This window comes from Apis mellifera, linkage group LG13 (genome assembly GCF_003254395.2).
Source record: "Apis mellifera strain DH4 linkage group LG13, Amel_HAv3.1, whole genome shotgun sequence".
Classification (NCBI taxonomy): Eukaryota; Metazoa; Arthropoda; class Insecta; order Hymenoptera; family Apidae; genus Apis; species Apis mellifera.
This window is the reverse complement of record NC_037650.1, coordinates 8,979,954-8,996,663: the sequence shown is the minus strand read 5'-3', so window position 1 is coordinate 8,996,663 and position 16,710 is coordinate 8,979,954. Positions and strand designations below refer to the sequence as shown.

At 32.1% G+C, this 16,710-nt stretch overlaps 1 protein-coding gene across 6 annotated transcripts in view; it reads right to left on the bottom strand.

Moving 5' to 3' along the window:
• LOC410470 (putative polypeptide N-acetylgalactosaminyltransferase 9) overlaps window positions 1-16,710 on the bottom strand; it is a 322,421-nt gene that overhangs the window by 108,282 nt on the left and 197,429 nt on the right. For 4 of the 6 annotated variants that reach the window (XM_006565071.3, XM_006565066.3, XM_006565068.3 and 1 more), the window contains one exon: window positions 2,151-2,247. The exons of the other annotated variants lie outside the window; for them this stretch is intronic. The gene's annotated coding sequence lies outside the window, so the exon portion shown is untranslated. The remainder of the gene's footprint in view (window positions 1-2,150; window positions 2,248-16,710) is intronic. 6 annotated transcript variants of the gene reach the window in all.

The following is a 16,710-nucleotide window of genomic DNA, read 5'->3' as shown; positions in this document are numbered from 1 at the left end:
AACTTATCGAAACACACATCGAGTTATGAAATTGTTGTACGATGCATTCCATTACGACGTACAATACAAATGATACGGTTCTAAAACTATGGTTGGATTTTTTAAAATAATTTTGATTATGATGAAAAATTAAATGGAAAGAAATTTAAAGTAAAGAAGAAAAAAAGTAGTGGCTAGAGTTTATTACGTTTAAGAGTTTTAGCGATATATCAAATTTTTTTACCAGCAAGTAAAATATCTTTGATACATTTTATCCTTGTCCCTTTACTTTAACACAAATTAGCTTAAATTTCTGTCCTCAATTTTCTCGAAAGTGTTTAAAGTTTGTAAAGGTATTACATTGATTTATATTATTACAGGAAAATTGAACTTCACGTCGATAACTTTTGAAACATTAAACTTGTTTGAGCGACATTCCGACATTTAATGAATAACACGATTGCACAATATTTATATCAAGCAATTGTTATATTATTTAAAACAATTAAATTAATCGTGATTGGGATCAATATTTTTCACATTAAATAAAGTGTATAAATTTCACGAATAATATGATAATGTAAATAAAAGTAAAAATAATATTTCGTTCCCAAACTTTTTGAATTTATTACGTTCGCGTAAATACATTAAATATCGCAAAGATCTCTCCACTTATCTCGTCCATAAATTTCTTCAGAGAAGAAAGGCAAGAACTCAAGAAGAAAGATGTGCTGAGAGGAAGAAAAAAAAAAGGAAGGGGGGGAAGAAATGCTGAGAAGAAACGGAAGAGTAACGAATCGGTAAACCTTCTTTATGGAAACAAGCGTGCAGAGAAGACGCATAAAAAGTTGATAAAGACGAAGCGAAAAAAGGAAACACGAAGGAAAAACGAGGACGAGCAGAGAGAGAACAAAGAGATCAAAATGAATAAAAACTCATTTTACATTTTCAGCATAATAAAATTAAATACCACGATATCAATCTTTCGAAATAATAAATTATCCCATTTATCGAAATACAAATATATATCCTGCTCTTCTAAAATCTTTTCAAATTAAACAAACGCAATTACATATATAAATAAATAAAACAGAATATCTGGATACCAGTTATACATCTTAGAGACAAATAACGCGAGAATCGTTTGAACGTGAAAAAAATAGAGTCTCCCGAATAAAAGAAGATTGGTCCAAACACTGATCCAAAAGAAACCACCATCGGCCATCCACCCTATTTATTCTCCCATCCTCGATCCCAACAAGCCACGCTCCAACATTCCCATTGTCGTTGCCCGGCCATCAGAAATTTCCCATCAAACCCGCATTTACACCTCCAATCCGAGAGGCAGAATCCTTTAATAGCCCCGGCTTGCCTCGAAGAAAGAAAAAAAACCGATTTCGCCGATGGAGGATCCTCCTCCTCTTCCTCCTCCTCCTCTTCTCCCTCCACGTCGCCGATTCGCTCCTCTTTGTTCCCGATTGAATGGTAGGCTCGATATCAATTGAAACGCTGCAGAGGAAACGACTCCATCTCGGCTCGACCAACAGAAAATTTTTAATGAAAGTCGGCCAGAGTTTGGCGCACGGTGGGGGAAAAAAAAAGAGGAGAGAAAGGGGAAGAGAGAGAGGAATGGATTCTCTGGAAGAAAGGGAAAAAGTGAGGAGGAGGCGAGGAGGAGGGAGAGCGAGGCAGGGTAATCTCTGACATCTTGTTACAGCTCGGCATAAGAAAGAGGAAGGCCAAGAGGGGCGGGGTGGGTTGGCTCTTCGTGGCCGCGTTCAATTAAAGCGTCACCTCGCGAAGGAAACTTTTATATGAATGGTTTTCATTACGTCGCGGACTTATTAAAGCCGTCCTTCGCGCGGGCATTAATATCCCTCGTCCGAGACGAGTTTTGTTATCAAGCCATTCAACGTGGCCACGCTGATGCCAGGACGATTCTTCTGTCTTCAACCGGTGTTGAACGAACACACCGGCTCGATGATGGACAGTGGAGATTCCGGTTACGCGAATTAATGGAGCGATTGTCCGAGGGATGGAGAGAAATTATGCGGGCGTTGAAACTCGTGAATTCGAAAAGTGATTGACTCGCGTAAAACTTGTTAAACTTATGGATTATTTGTTACGCGATGAAAAAGAAGTTTTATTGCATTCGATAAATCGAATCTTACCAAGCTCTGGTTTCATCGAAGATCACACACTGATCGATCGATTTTTGTTCGAATGGAAATTTATTGTCTTCTCGCACTAATTATTATACGGTATATCCTGAAACAGCAAAAGAAAAACAATATTTTCTATTAATGCAATATTCGCAGCGATTGCGAAGAGAAAGAATTGTAGCTTAATCTCTACGAGATTTGCGTGAATTAATGAAATTAAGCTATTAATGAATAGATAAATGGATAGATAAATATTGTTGGTAAGAATATTGAATTAGATTTGAAGATAAAAAACAAAGCGGTGTCTCGTTTTTTAAAATTTGTAAACGATCGTAAATCACCATAGATATGTGTTATCGATGTGGTCTTTTTTTTTTTTTAAGAAATAAACAGCGATATCGTGCAATCTTGTGTACAATCCCGTGCGCTTAATCTTGAATAGCGATCGCACATACCACGCGCGAACACTACTGTTTCTCTATTCCTATAATTCCTATGAATAGCACCACAAAAGAAAGTAAAAAGCGTTTGTGTTTTTATACAGCAAAAAATAATAATAATAATAAAAGATTAAACCAATAATATCTATAATCTCTTAATTCTACGTTACAATATTTTATGATCTAATGCTAATCATCCCTGAATTAATATTCTGCCTAATAAAAAATATACGATTGTCATAAGAATCTCAAAAGAATCTCGATCAATAAATAACAATTATCAATAATTCATCCACCGAGTCACGAATCAATCAATCTTTCAATCCAAGTGACGAAAATAAATAATTTACACCTCTGAATCCTGTTCACCTCTCGATTCTACCGAAGAAACTCAGACAATCCAATTCATCCCCTGAAAAAAAAATTCTTGTAACCCACATCCCCTAAAAGCACGATCGTAAACCTCGAAAATTGGATCTCGACTCAAAGAGAAACAGAGACAGAGAGAGTGAGAAAAAGAGAAAGAGAGAGAGAGAAAGAAGGAAGGGGATTAATTTTTAAGCGTATAAATAATCTCTCGCTAGATGGAAAAGCGACTTTGGATCGTGGGACGTGGCCGAACAATGGGGGGGGTTGTTGCTCACCACCACGGAAAAGAGGCTTTTGAATCCGGCGTACGGATATTAAACGTCGTTGGACCACGAAACCGGTGAAAATCCGAAACTCCTCTACCAGTGGAGGCTGTGCGGAGAGTGCAAAACAACCAGTGCAAAAGCAACTGAACGAAGAGAAAGGGGAAAAGGAAGAAGAGGAGTGAACGTCTGTTGGAATTATGGTAGAGCAGAAATTCTGTCTCTTACGTCTCTCTGCCCTTCTTGATTTCACGGAGTGCTCCACGGTTCCCGCAATTTCTTCGCGCGTGTAACGAAGAATTGCCACGCGCGTCCTTCTCTCGAGGGGGGGGAGGGGAGAGAGGTGGATAAAGGCAGTTTTGAGCGGCGCGCCGTATATAAAATGCACGCGCACGAGCGCGTTTATAATTTCACGGTGGAGGAAGCCATCGGTTTGAGGAGGAAAGAAGGAAGAGGAGGAAGAGGGGAGGGGAATGGTAGTCGCGAGGTGAATAGTAGATGCGGTGGCAGTGTTTTGAACGCGAGATAAAGGTTGTTGGATGGTTTTCGGGATGATTGGAACGAGGTTCGATTGGATTCTTTATGTGTATTTGTGGGATATGAATTAAAGGATTCGTATTTGTCGTGTTTTATTTAAATGACAGATAAAATTGTGTGTTCCAACGAGAAATCTGATATAATTGTCATTAAATTTTATCTTGTCTTATTGATGCAAAATATATTTTTAAAGATGGTAGTATAATTTAGGAAGGATAATAAATATTGTCTCTACGAATGATTTATTATAGTAAATGGAATATGTGAATTTAAGACAATTATTTCCAATTACTTTTAACAATTGATTATAAAATCTCGTGAAAGATATTTAGAAATTACTTTAATATAAAAGAAAATAGGTTTTTTCATCACGATTATAAAAGACATTTGATGAAATAATTAATCTAAAATTTTAAAAAAATCTATAAATAATTTCAAATAAAAAAATTTGAAAGAAATAAATTAAACAAATTTTTATCGTGAATCAGCAGAGTCCAAGACACGTAAAAAAAAAAAAAAGAAAAAAAAAAATAGAATTTAAATTTCCATCCGCATTTGACCGATCCGATTAAACTTTCTTGCCCTCGAAATTCACTGTTAAAATCCTCTCGAATTCACATTATCGTAACTCGACGATAAAAGTGGCATTACAACCATTTCGAAAGGGAAGGAACGATCGTTGCATCGCATCGGGGAACGACTATCGTATTCCTTTAGAATTCGAGCCGGCGCATTTCGTTCGACGTCATAACAACAAGGCGGAAACGAGAACGAGGGTACACCTTTTCCCGGGTTGTGTTGCCAATGCTCTAAGCACTGGTGGGATGCATCGACGACCGTGTTAGTGTAACGCGAGAACTATGTAAATTAGGTTGATAGGAAGGGGGGAGGAATAAGTTGGAAAGTGAAGGTAGACCGTGAACACGGATCCACGCGTTTTTGTTCACCGCGAGACGAGATGATGAGAAATGCTAATTACAACGTGTCTTGGATATTAATGACGATGTAAATTCCGCTCTTTACGAGGATTGATGCAGTGTTCTCTGAGACTTTACGCCAGGATTAAGTATCCTTTGTTTGAAATAAAAATACGCAATGAAATTTTATTTGAAAATTAAATAAATTTGTTATCTCTTAATGATTGATTATTTTAAGCAAGTGTAAACGATAAAAGGATCAGAAATCACAATAGATTTATATGTCATAAAGAACAAGTGATTTCTTTACGAGCGATTATTATTATTTCTCTATTTCTATTATTTTTTTTTTTATTTTGTTTACGATTGTTTGTATGAATTGTAACAAGAAATTATTTTAATTTTTTAATTTAAGATTTTTCAATTAATATGCGCATGCGATTATAAATAAAGATATTTGTATTATGAAAAATGATTAAATATTATAATATATTGGAAATGATATTTAATATAAGAAAGAACAGAATCCTTGGATTCGTAATAAAAAAAAAATCTCACAAAACATCACGAGGTAGCGATAAAGAATCAAACGCATCGTCGAATCCAAGTGGATCAGAAAAGAAATAAATAGAAGTTAAAAAAAGCTGAGAACTCTCCAAGACATCCACGATTTCCCAACTTACCCTTCCTCCCAATTCCCAAACTTTCTTCCCTTCAACAGTATCCACGGACACTTTGCACAATCACAGACGAAAGAAACGATAAGAATCCCAAGAAAGAACGGAGTGGGAGCTTTAAAAACGACAGTGGAAACGAACAAAACTGAAAAGATTCGCGGAAGAACACCGGCGCGTTAATGCATCTGTAAGCAATATGCGCGCTCGTTAATGCGAATGAACCTGTGTTACCGGCCGAGGAAATGGTCCTCGGGGAACGACGAGATTCTTAAAACGCGATTGTGTTGTGTTGCGAACACACAGAAACGTGACGGTTATTACACCCAACTCTTGGAATCGTTACAAGCGTTCGTTGGATCTGAATTACTCATATACGTGGTGCATAGTCCTTTTTTACCGACCGTTCCTTTTAGTAAAGAAGTAAAGAAGACGTAAGTGAAATTTCAAAGGAAAACAATAAGGCTTTGTGCCCGTGCCAGATAAGCCACGTAGAATTAGAGTATTTTCTGTTACGATTTTAATTCGTGTAAAGGAATGGTATCCTTTCGCTTTTAGAAATGTTTGTTAAATATAGAAAATCTAGAATAGAATTATGATTATGGATGAGAGATGTAAGGTTGAATCTGCTCATTCTAATGGAAAAATTCTATTTTCTTAAGAGTAAAGAGTATATGATTAAATTGAGATACGAGGGATAAAGGAAATTGATATTGGAAATTTTAAAGAAGTCCGTAGTTGATAGTATCAAACATAATAATTAAGGAAGATTGTCTTTTTTTAGAATTAATAATTTTTAAAATTTTCACAAATCTATCTAATTTATAATTTCTTTGCAAAATATAGATAAAAATGTTGATTTTTTTTACTGTCTATCAAAAAATTTTATTCAAAGTTACTTGACAAGATAATTTTCTTTCTTTTTACAACTCGGTTAAAAATTTTCTCTTTCGTAGAATTCATAATTTATATATTTGAGGTCGAGTTTTAACGTTAAGTTCTCTCTTTTTTTGAAAAAAAAATATCATTTTAATAGTAACAACGAAATAAATGAATACAATGTGATGTTTCCATTGTTGCATTATCTTAATTTTAAAAAGAACAAAAAATAAAATATTATCATAATAAATATCATTGTTGGATCAAAAACTTGAATGATAACTACTTTTTTCTATTATAAAATATTAGAAAAAATGTTTTCATAATTTTCTCTAATAGATCTAAAGTAAAAATTAAAATATTGATATTTCTTGTATTCAAAACCTATTCTTCTTCCTAATGACAAATTTTCCTCTTCGAGCCGAAAACGTTTTTTTCATTTAGCCAAAAAAAAAAAAAAAAAAAAAAAACCAATTCTCTTCAAATCTATAGTATCCACGATAACTGCCATCCCAATCACGAACACGTAGAAAATATCCCACCTACCATCGTTCCAATCCTAACAAACAAAAAATCCTCTCCAAAAAAGACGAGAGAAAAAAGACAGTGGTAAAATGGAAAAAGGAAGAGGAAAAATAGCTGGTCAAAAATGAGTCGATTCCGCGCCATCGACACCTATCGTCCGTTGTTGGTCGATTTTTCTCCTCTGGCCTATGTCCACTATGGGTTTTTTTTTTGCCTCTCACTCTTCCTTTCAACGTGATGCAATTCTCTTTCGGCCCTCGCGCTCATTCCAAAGCGGATTTCGCGAACCATCGCGTGGTGGCGCTCGAACCTGATCCTAGCAATTTGTCGCTGTGGCGCATTCGTCGCTGCAAATCAAACCGATTAACAGTGATGCCCCGACCCGGCCAAACCGGTTTCGTGGTAACGGTGCAAGGTCCTGTTTTTTCCCGTATAACGTTCGTGCGTCCATTTAAGGATCCATGTAAGATGGATCGTTTGGATTGAAAAATTCGAGGAGTAATCGAAGAGGTGTAATGTTTAGAAATTTCGCGAACAATGAAAATGGTTACAGAAGAAATTTTAAATTTATCACTCGTATTTGAATTTTTAAAATTGAAAATCTACGAGTACGTTTCTTGGTTGATTTAAAAAATGAGAAACTGCGAATAAATTACACGTTTTTGAAAGATTGTTAACATGTTGGAAATTTAACAAAGTAAATTCATTATTTATTACTAAGAAAGATATATTTTTAATTGTGTATTTACATACAATTATATATCATAAATGCATCGATATAATTTAAACAACGTTTACCACTTATTAATAAGGTTATCTAAAATTCAGTCTTGTTGGTCAATCAATTTACTCCATCCATCAATTTACTCGATCAATTAAATCCATACCACTTTTACTCCATCCATCATATAGTCAATTAAAAATTCATCGCCAAATCAAATAACGCATTATTTATCATGAAATCAAAATCTTCAAGATTGAAACGGAGACGATTCATTTTTATTGAAAAAAAAAATAAAACCTCTAAAAAGATGTCATAAAATATATCACACATTTGACAAACAACAAAACCAAGTAAAATAGAGATCGAGTAAGAGCGAATAATTCGAATTTGCTTGCCTTGAACGAAATCTCGAACGAAATCGATAGAGGGAAAATCTCTTTTCACCCTCTTTCCAAGCGATTTCGCTAATGCTATTTGCGAGTTCATTGCCGCTTTGCTCGATAGAGAAATCTTTCGTATGACTTCTCCTCGAGGATGGAAAAGGGATATTTTTCGCGATTGAAAAGGGGTGAGTTTTGATTTCGATATTTGACGGATCTCCTCCTCCGCTGGGGAGAAATATTGGCGAGATTTTGATGGATATCCGCGATGAAACACGTTTATGGGAACAGGGGAGATTGATTTTCTATGTTGATTGCGGTATCTCTTTGAATAAAATGTTCGAGATGGATTTCAGATTTTGTTTTCGAAAATTTTATTACGATTGATCGTAAAAATACGTGGCCGATTGGTTATTTATTACATTTTATGAGAAATTATTTTATAAAATTTTAATATTAATTTTTCATACATTTCTTATTTCAATCGTCAGTTAAATTTTTTAAAAAGAAAATGGAAAAATCAAATAATTATATTATAATTTATTGTAAATTAAACTTATTAATTATTATTCTTTTGTAAAAAAATTAATTTACTAATATTATTGATGTATAATTTAACATTTAATAAAAAAATATATAAAATATATAAAAAGGATATAATGGAAAATTATATGTTGAACATTAAATCAATAGTATTATGGAACATTCTGAATTTTCTCGAAAAGCGTTAAAAAATTTAAATTAAAAAAGAAAGCAGAGATTATATCAAAAAAATTTTTGCTGCTTTGTAAAATTTCATCAAAAAAAAAAAGAAAAAAGAAAAAAACGAGAAATAACTTTCACTGAAACGAAATAAAATATCATAACTCTTGTTTTATAGAGGATTCGATGGAAATGAAATCGGTAATACGATTTTATTTCGAAACAGAAATCCGAAATATTTTAAGCGAAATTTTTTGAGCGTCAATCAAAACGTGCAATCGAATTCTGCCTTCTCTACTGTGAATCTAGTTTAATTTGCCGATTTTCAATTTCGAACGGCGACAAACGCACGCGTTTTAAACCGCCTACTTATATACGGAAATAGCATTGCCATCAAACGAATCGGTTTTTTCTCCCCTTTTTCTTTTTTTTCTTCTTTTTTTTTTTTTTTTTTGCGTACAAATATCCAAACAGGCTCGTTTAATAATGCGGTTGGAATGAACGTCAAGAGTGGGCAATTTGCGCTCGAGTTTGATTAAGAGATCCGTTCGTTTGCTCTTTCACAACGTTACCACTGCTTGTAAATGGACCAACGTGTAATTTTACAGTAAAGGAAAAAAAAAAAGGAGGAGGGAAAAAAAAAAAAGGAATAAAAGCTCGAGAATAACGACGTTTAAAATGTCTTCCTCTTCTTCGATTTATGATCGCGTCTTTAACGATTGGAAAAATGTATAATTTTATATATCGTGAAAGAGGATTAGAAGAAGAGGAGATAGAGAGGGAGATGCGAAGATAACGATGCTAATAATGGAAATGTTTAACTAGTTTCTTCTTCATCATCATCGATTTATGATTGTTTCTTAACCAGCGATTAGAAAAATTGCCACGAATGGCGATTAAACGTAAATGTCAATGAACATAAGAATTCTTGCTTGTGTATTTTGCAACTGCATGAGAGATAGGTAATGGTTGAGATAGGTTTGTACCGGCTGGGAATGCGATTATATTTATGTAAAGGAAGGTTGAGTAATTGTGAGTATGATACACACAATTGTGTATACACGATGATGATGATTAAACGCGTAATTGATGCAGTTATTTATTATTATTGATAGAATTTATTATTCTTACGGTAATGGAGGGAATAAAAGTTAAATCTTTGACATAAAAAAAATATATCTTCATCATTTAAAAAATTCATCATTTACCTATTGAAAAATTTCTCTTTCGTTCATAAAGTTATTATTTTTTTATTTACTCACAAATAATTATTTTATTTTATTTAACATGTATTTTATTTTGCGTAATCGTAATTATTCTCAATTAATGGCTAGTTTATAATGATTTTTCTGTTCGTATTATAGGATTATACATTATTTATTTTTAATTTATTATTTTATTGTTTTATATATTTGATTATTTTTTATATATTCATTTATTCCTTTAATTATTTATTTATTAATTCATTTAATTACTCGCTGATTTGTTGATTAACTTTTGTTCTCATTTATTCATTTACATTTTGATTTATTTATTTATTCATTTATATAATATTAAATTTCCTTGTTATTTTATTAAATTTTATTTCTTTTAAATTTTTTAAATTAAATATTATTTTATTTTTTTTTTGTTATTAGTTGATTATTACTTTATTTTGAAAAAATAGTTACAAATATAATATAAATACTCGCTCGCCAATTAAATCAATTAAATATCTGATTTTCTTTACCTTTAATACGATTTCAGTTAAAGTTAAATATGTGATTTTATTCAAATAGCTCCTTCATCAAACTTGAAAACGATCTTTTATCGCTTTCAGTGCACGATATACGCACGAGTCTACTAGAACACGATACGTTCGATCCGTCGTCGATCTTTCTCCCTCGTACCTCGAATCTACGTTTACACGATTAACCCATTAGGTTAATCCCGATTGTAAATCCAGCTGGTGACCTGTGGCAACTCTATTTTTTAATCGACCACCGTTTTTTGCACTTTAATTCTCTATCGACTACTTGAAAACGTGCAATTAAAAAGATCAGATAATAAATGAGAAAAGATGAAGAGATTTTATTCCATATTTTTATTAATAAAAATCAAAATTTGAGAAAAAATTTATTGTGTCTCGTTTCCACTCCATTAAATAATATCACTGTATCATTCAATGATGACATATTATATTAGAAATGAATAATTGAAAAAGATTTAAATTATTAAATCTCTCTCTCTCTCTCTCTCTCTCTCTCTCTCTCTCTCTCTCTCTCTCTTAATCCAATTATAATATTTAATTAAAAATTTTAACTTTCTAAGAAATTAAATTTAAAATCCAATCTGAATACGATCTAAATATTAATTTTGAACATAATTATAAGTATCATTATTATAATTTTCTCTTTAAAAATAAATACTTCCCTACTTTAATCGCGTTAATAATAACAAACGCTTAAGATAGAAAAATCGATTTGTCCTCGATTTCCACTTTTTTTCTTTTTTTTTTTTTTTTTTTAAATAAACGATCATCCGGAAGGAACAAGGAACATTCACTCGTTATATCGTTGCTTCAGACATAGCGCGTTCTCGACTTTAATTCTTATGGTGCAAAGTGCATTCACGGTCAAAGGAAGGCTTTTAACCCGTGTTGCAAAGAGTTTCTTCCTGCTTGCCGGAACAGAGATGAAAATTCAGCTCCCGTTAAAGATCCCCCCTTTCCTCTGTCATGCAATTAATGTTTAAATTTTCAGTTTACACGATGATTACGTTAACCCTCCCTCCCCCCCATAATGCCATAGAAAGAAAGAATTTCTTCGCGATCAATTTACTCAACGTTTGATCCTCCAATTTTCTTGTTAAAACTCGATCCATATCTAAAAATGATGTTCCCAGCCTCGTTATAATATAGTAATTCTTTTCAATAAAGATATACATATGTTTCTGGCAAATTTATTACTCGTTTAAAATTCCATATATTAATACTCTAACTAAGCGTACCTAACCTCAATGTAGCACGATCTTTAACCACGAGAACTCTCTCTCTCTCTCTCCAACTCCAAGTCCATTCTATCCATCAACAACACCACTAAAAAGAAAAGAAAAAAAAGTTAATAATTAAAACCATATCATCCACCAGAATTCTCTATAAACAGAGTTCTCTTAAAAAAAAAAATATTTTACACAGGCTTGTTCATCGTTGCTCGATTCCCGAGAAATCGTTTATAAACACGCGAATGGCGGCACGAAACGAACCTAACCTTTCTTCTTTTCCCTTTTTTTTTTTTACGAGAGATCCAGTAAACCGTTTAACGAAGCGATATACACAAGCGTGGTTCCGTCGAAATGACGGAGTACCGATAAGATACAGGTTTCGAAACGAGAGTGTCGTTATTAATAAAGCATGGAGGGAGGGAGAAGGGTAGAGGAGGGGAGAGAAGAGGGTGGTTGGTTTGATCGGCGGTTATCATGGCCGACTAAGGAACCAGGGATCATGTATAATTCAGCGAAAACTTGGTCCTCTGGTGGCGTAGCAGGCGAACAACCGTGGTATCGACGCACAGCAGAATAACGGCATTCTGTCCTTTGCCACTCTCATCATCGTCTTTACCCTCTCGTAATCTTTACCGAGCCATTAAAGTCCAACAACAACTTTTTATACGCCCGTCCCGGTGAATCGAGTCAAGCTGCACCCATGCACTTTGCGAGCGCGTGCAGTGAGGAGATATATATTCTTCGATTCTTCGAGATTTGAAGTTTGAAAGGGAATAGGATAAGTGAGATGCGAAGACAAAGGGGAAGACAAGATTGTTTTTGAATGGCGAGTAATTATTTTTCTTCTCAAGAGGATGATATTTTTAGATGAGGAAGATGTTTTAAGATGTTAATTTAAATGTTGATTAAGAATACGATTCTCAGAAATGATTAAAACGATTAGAAAGGAGTTTGTAAGAGAGAAAATAGAAATCAGGAAATAGAAAATAATAATGGAAACTGTTTGAGAAAAGTATGATAATTGTTTTCTAAGTTGGGGCGTTCTCTCTATAGAGAGAAAATATTGTAAAACAGTTAAAAAAAAAGAGAGAAGAAAGATAAAGGAAAAGTATTTTAAAAAATGATTTTGTTTTATTTTAGTAGCGTTATAAAAGAGTAGAATTAAATTGAAATGTATTTGAATTTTATAATTAGATTGAATGGATAAAATCAGCAGTAAGTTTAACTTCGATCAAATAATATCTCAATATAATCAAATTTCCTTTTACAATAATTTTTAAATTCAGATTTCATGTCTACATTCAATGATAATGATTTTAATAGAAAGTTGGCTTCCTAGTAAATATCCTCAAGCTTTCTTAATCCATGTAGAATTTACATGGATTACATGGATCAATATACCAATGTTAAAATATTAAATACAATTCTAAAAAATATAAGATCACTATATTCGAGAAATCAATTTCGATTTAATCAAAAAACGTCAATTGTACGATCCATAATTTAACAATAAGAATTTAAAAATTAGTCACTAAGAGTCCATTTATGATTACGTCATAATTAATTTTTACGAAAAATAAAAATTAGAACGTTTTAATATAGCTGTAAATCGAAAAGTAATATTATAATACTGTAAATTTGATTTAAATTCGTAAAAATATATGTTAATTACTAAATATAATATTATAAAAAATTGTTATACTCATAAATTAATAGTAAAAATCTAAAAATTAATAAATTATTGATATTTATACTCGAAAAATTGATTTTAATGGAATCGGTAGAGAACGTATATATTCGTCGATTTTCGTAACTCTCGCTTTCTATAAATACGATATAAGTCGCGCGAAGGAGATCAGTTCTTATCGAACTTTCCTAATGGATAGATCGAAATTATAACACTTTAAATAAATTTTTATAACATAACGAAAAATTTTCAATGTAATTTTTTGTTAATAAAATAAATTTATTAACAATATTATTGATATATATATTACATATTATTTATTCATTTTATTTTTTATTTTATTTATTTGTTTAATTATTCACACATTTATTTATTTATTCATTTATTAATTTATACTTTTATTTATTTATTATTTAATATTATACTTATTTATTTATTAATTAAAATTTTTATTTTTCACTTATTAATTTTTTAATTTACATTTCCATTTATATATTTATTTATCTCATTTATTTATTAACTTATACTATCATTTATTTATATTTAATTTTATTAAATTTTTCATTTATATTTTTATATATTTATTTATTTATTCATTTTTATTTATATTTATTTATATTTTTAGTGATTTATATTTTTACTTATTAATTTATATTGCCATTTATTTCTCCTGTTTATTAATTTAAATTGTATTTTTATTTATTTTTTATTTACTTCTCAGCTTATAGATTTACATATTCATTTATTTATACATTCCCTTACATAAAAGTTACGTTTCATCATTGCGAGAAAAATCCAAATTTAATTCTTTTTAACTGTATGATTGCTTGCAGATCTTCAACGATTTAAATTTATTTAATTTGGCCATTTTTACACTCAGCAAAAATATATCGACACTCGAATTTCATACAAATCCAAACAAAAGAATCACTTTCCCTGTGAACCTGTACTGAAACCAACACGAACAATAATTGTCTATTGCTAAAATAATTTGAACCAATCTCCAACCAAATCTCCATAAAAAAAAAAAAAAAATAGTTCCCGCGAAATATTCAATTGTGAGGATCCACAAAGTTATCCCCTTTGTCGCCCTAAGGGTTAAGCACGGCATAAAATTCAAATTAAAACCGCGGCGGAAGCTCAAACCGCGGTTACACCATCTCTTATCGTCGCGACGATATCCACGAAGGGGGAGGGAAGAGAGAGAGAGAAGAGGGAGGGGACGGTGAGAATTACTCCGGATACGAATACGCTTCTGAGCATTCGCCATAAGCAGGCGAGAAGTGGAAGCTCCGCTGGTGCTTGAAACTTAATCCACCGCGTCGTCATAAGATAACGGCACTCGGCGCCGCATAAACTTCATTGTCCGTGCTAAGCGGCGGTCGCAAGCATCGTCGACGTCCCGTTACGCCTCTTCATTGTCTCTCTCCCCCCGTTTCTGACGTACGTATGACGACGCTGTGCCAACCGTTATTGTACCCCCGCAATCTTCGACGATATAAACCGATATCGAGGATCAACAACGCAAAGATTTCGATGCTTTCGCTTTCGGTTAACTGATGAGAAGGATATCTTATTATTGGGCAATTAAATTTGAAGAAATGTGGTGATTAAAGGAATTGTATTTTTTATTATTAGCTCTATTTAATCGTGAATTTTCGCGACAATTCTTCGACAATATAAATCGATATTGAGGATCAACAACGCAAAGGTTTCGATGCTTTCGCTTTCGGTTAACTGATGAGAAAGATATATTATTATTGGGCAATTAAATTTGAAGAAATTTTGGCGTGATTAAACAAATTGTATTTTTTATTATTAGCTCTATTTAATCGTGAATTTTCGCGATAATTCTTCGACGATATAAACCGATATCGAGGATCAACAACGCAAAGATGCTTTCCCTTTCGGTTAACTGATGAGAAGGATATCTTATTATTGGGCAATTAAATTTCAAGAAATTTTGGCGTGGTGATTGAACGAATTGTATTTTTTATTATTAGCTCTATTTAATCGTGAATTTTCGCGACAATTTTTCGACGATATAAACCGATATCGAGGATCAACAACGCAAAGGTTTCGATGCTTTCGCTTTTGATTAACTGAAGAGAAAGATATCTTATTATTGGGCAATTAAATTTGAAAAAATTTTAGCGTGGTAATTAAACGAATTGTATTTTTTATTATTAGTTCTATTTAATCGTGAATTTTCGATATAAATTCTTCGATATAAACCGATATCGAGGATCAACAACGCAAAGGTTTCGATGCTTTCGCTTTCGGTTAACTGATGAGAAGGATATCTTATTATTGGGCAATTAAATTTGAAGAAATTTTGGCGTGGTGGTTAAACGAATTGTATTTTTTATTATTAGTTCTATTTAATCGTGAATTTTCGCGATAATTCTTCGACGATATAAACCGATATCGAGGATCAACAACGCAAAGATTTCGATGCTTTCGCTTTCGGTTAACTGATGAGAAGAATATCTTATTATTGGGCAATTAAATTTGAAAAAATTTTGGCGTGGTGATTAAACAAATTGTATTTTTTATTATTAGCTCTTTTTATTCGTGAATTTTCGCGACAATTCTTTGACGATATAAACCGATATCGAGGATCAACAACGCAAAGGTTTCGATGCTTTCGCTTTCGATTAATTGATGAGAAAAATATCATATTATTGGGCAATTAAATTTGAAGAAATTTTGGCGTGATTAAACGAATTGTATTTTTTATTATTAGCTCTATTTAATCGTGAATTTTCGCGACAATTCTTCAATATCGAAGATCAACAACGCAAAGGTTTCGATGCTTTCGCTTTCGGTTAACTGATGAGAAGGATATCTTATTATTGCGCAATTAAATTTGAAGAAATGTAGTGGTTAAAAGAATTGTATTTTTTATTACTAGCTCTTTTTATTCGCGAATTTCCGCGACAATTTTTCGACGATATAAACCGATATCGAGGATCAACAACGCAAAGATGCTTTCCCTTTCGGTTAACTGATGAGAAGGATATCTTATTATTGAGCAATTAAATTTGAAGAAATGTGGTGGTTAAAGGAATTGTATTTTTTATTACTAGCTGTTTTTATTCGCGAATTTTCGCGACAATGATTGAAAGTATTAAGTATTTTATATTTTATATTGTAATTTATATTTTAATAATATTTTCTGTTAATTCGATAATTATTACACGTGTATATAATTTAAGGGAGAAATTCGAAATGATTTTATAATAATTTCGGGAATTTCGGGAACAGAAATAATTAATTTATTCGGGTTTCATCGTGCTAGAATTCTATATCCAGATGAAGTATTTTAAGGATTTCTATATTATTAATAGAATTTATTCTATCCGTAATATTTTGACGTGATATTAGATAAAATATGACAGTTAATGATTAACTGTTTCATCTATTTATAATATATATAAATTAAATATATTCAACCACAATGTACAGAAATACAGAATAGATTATTTTA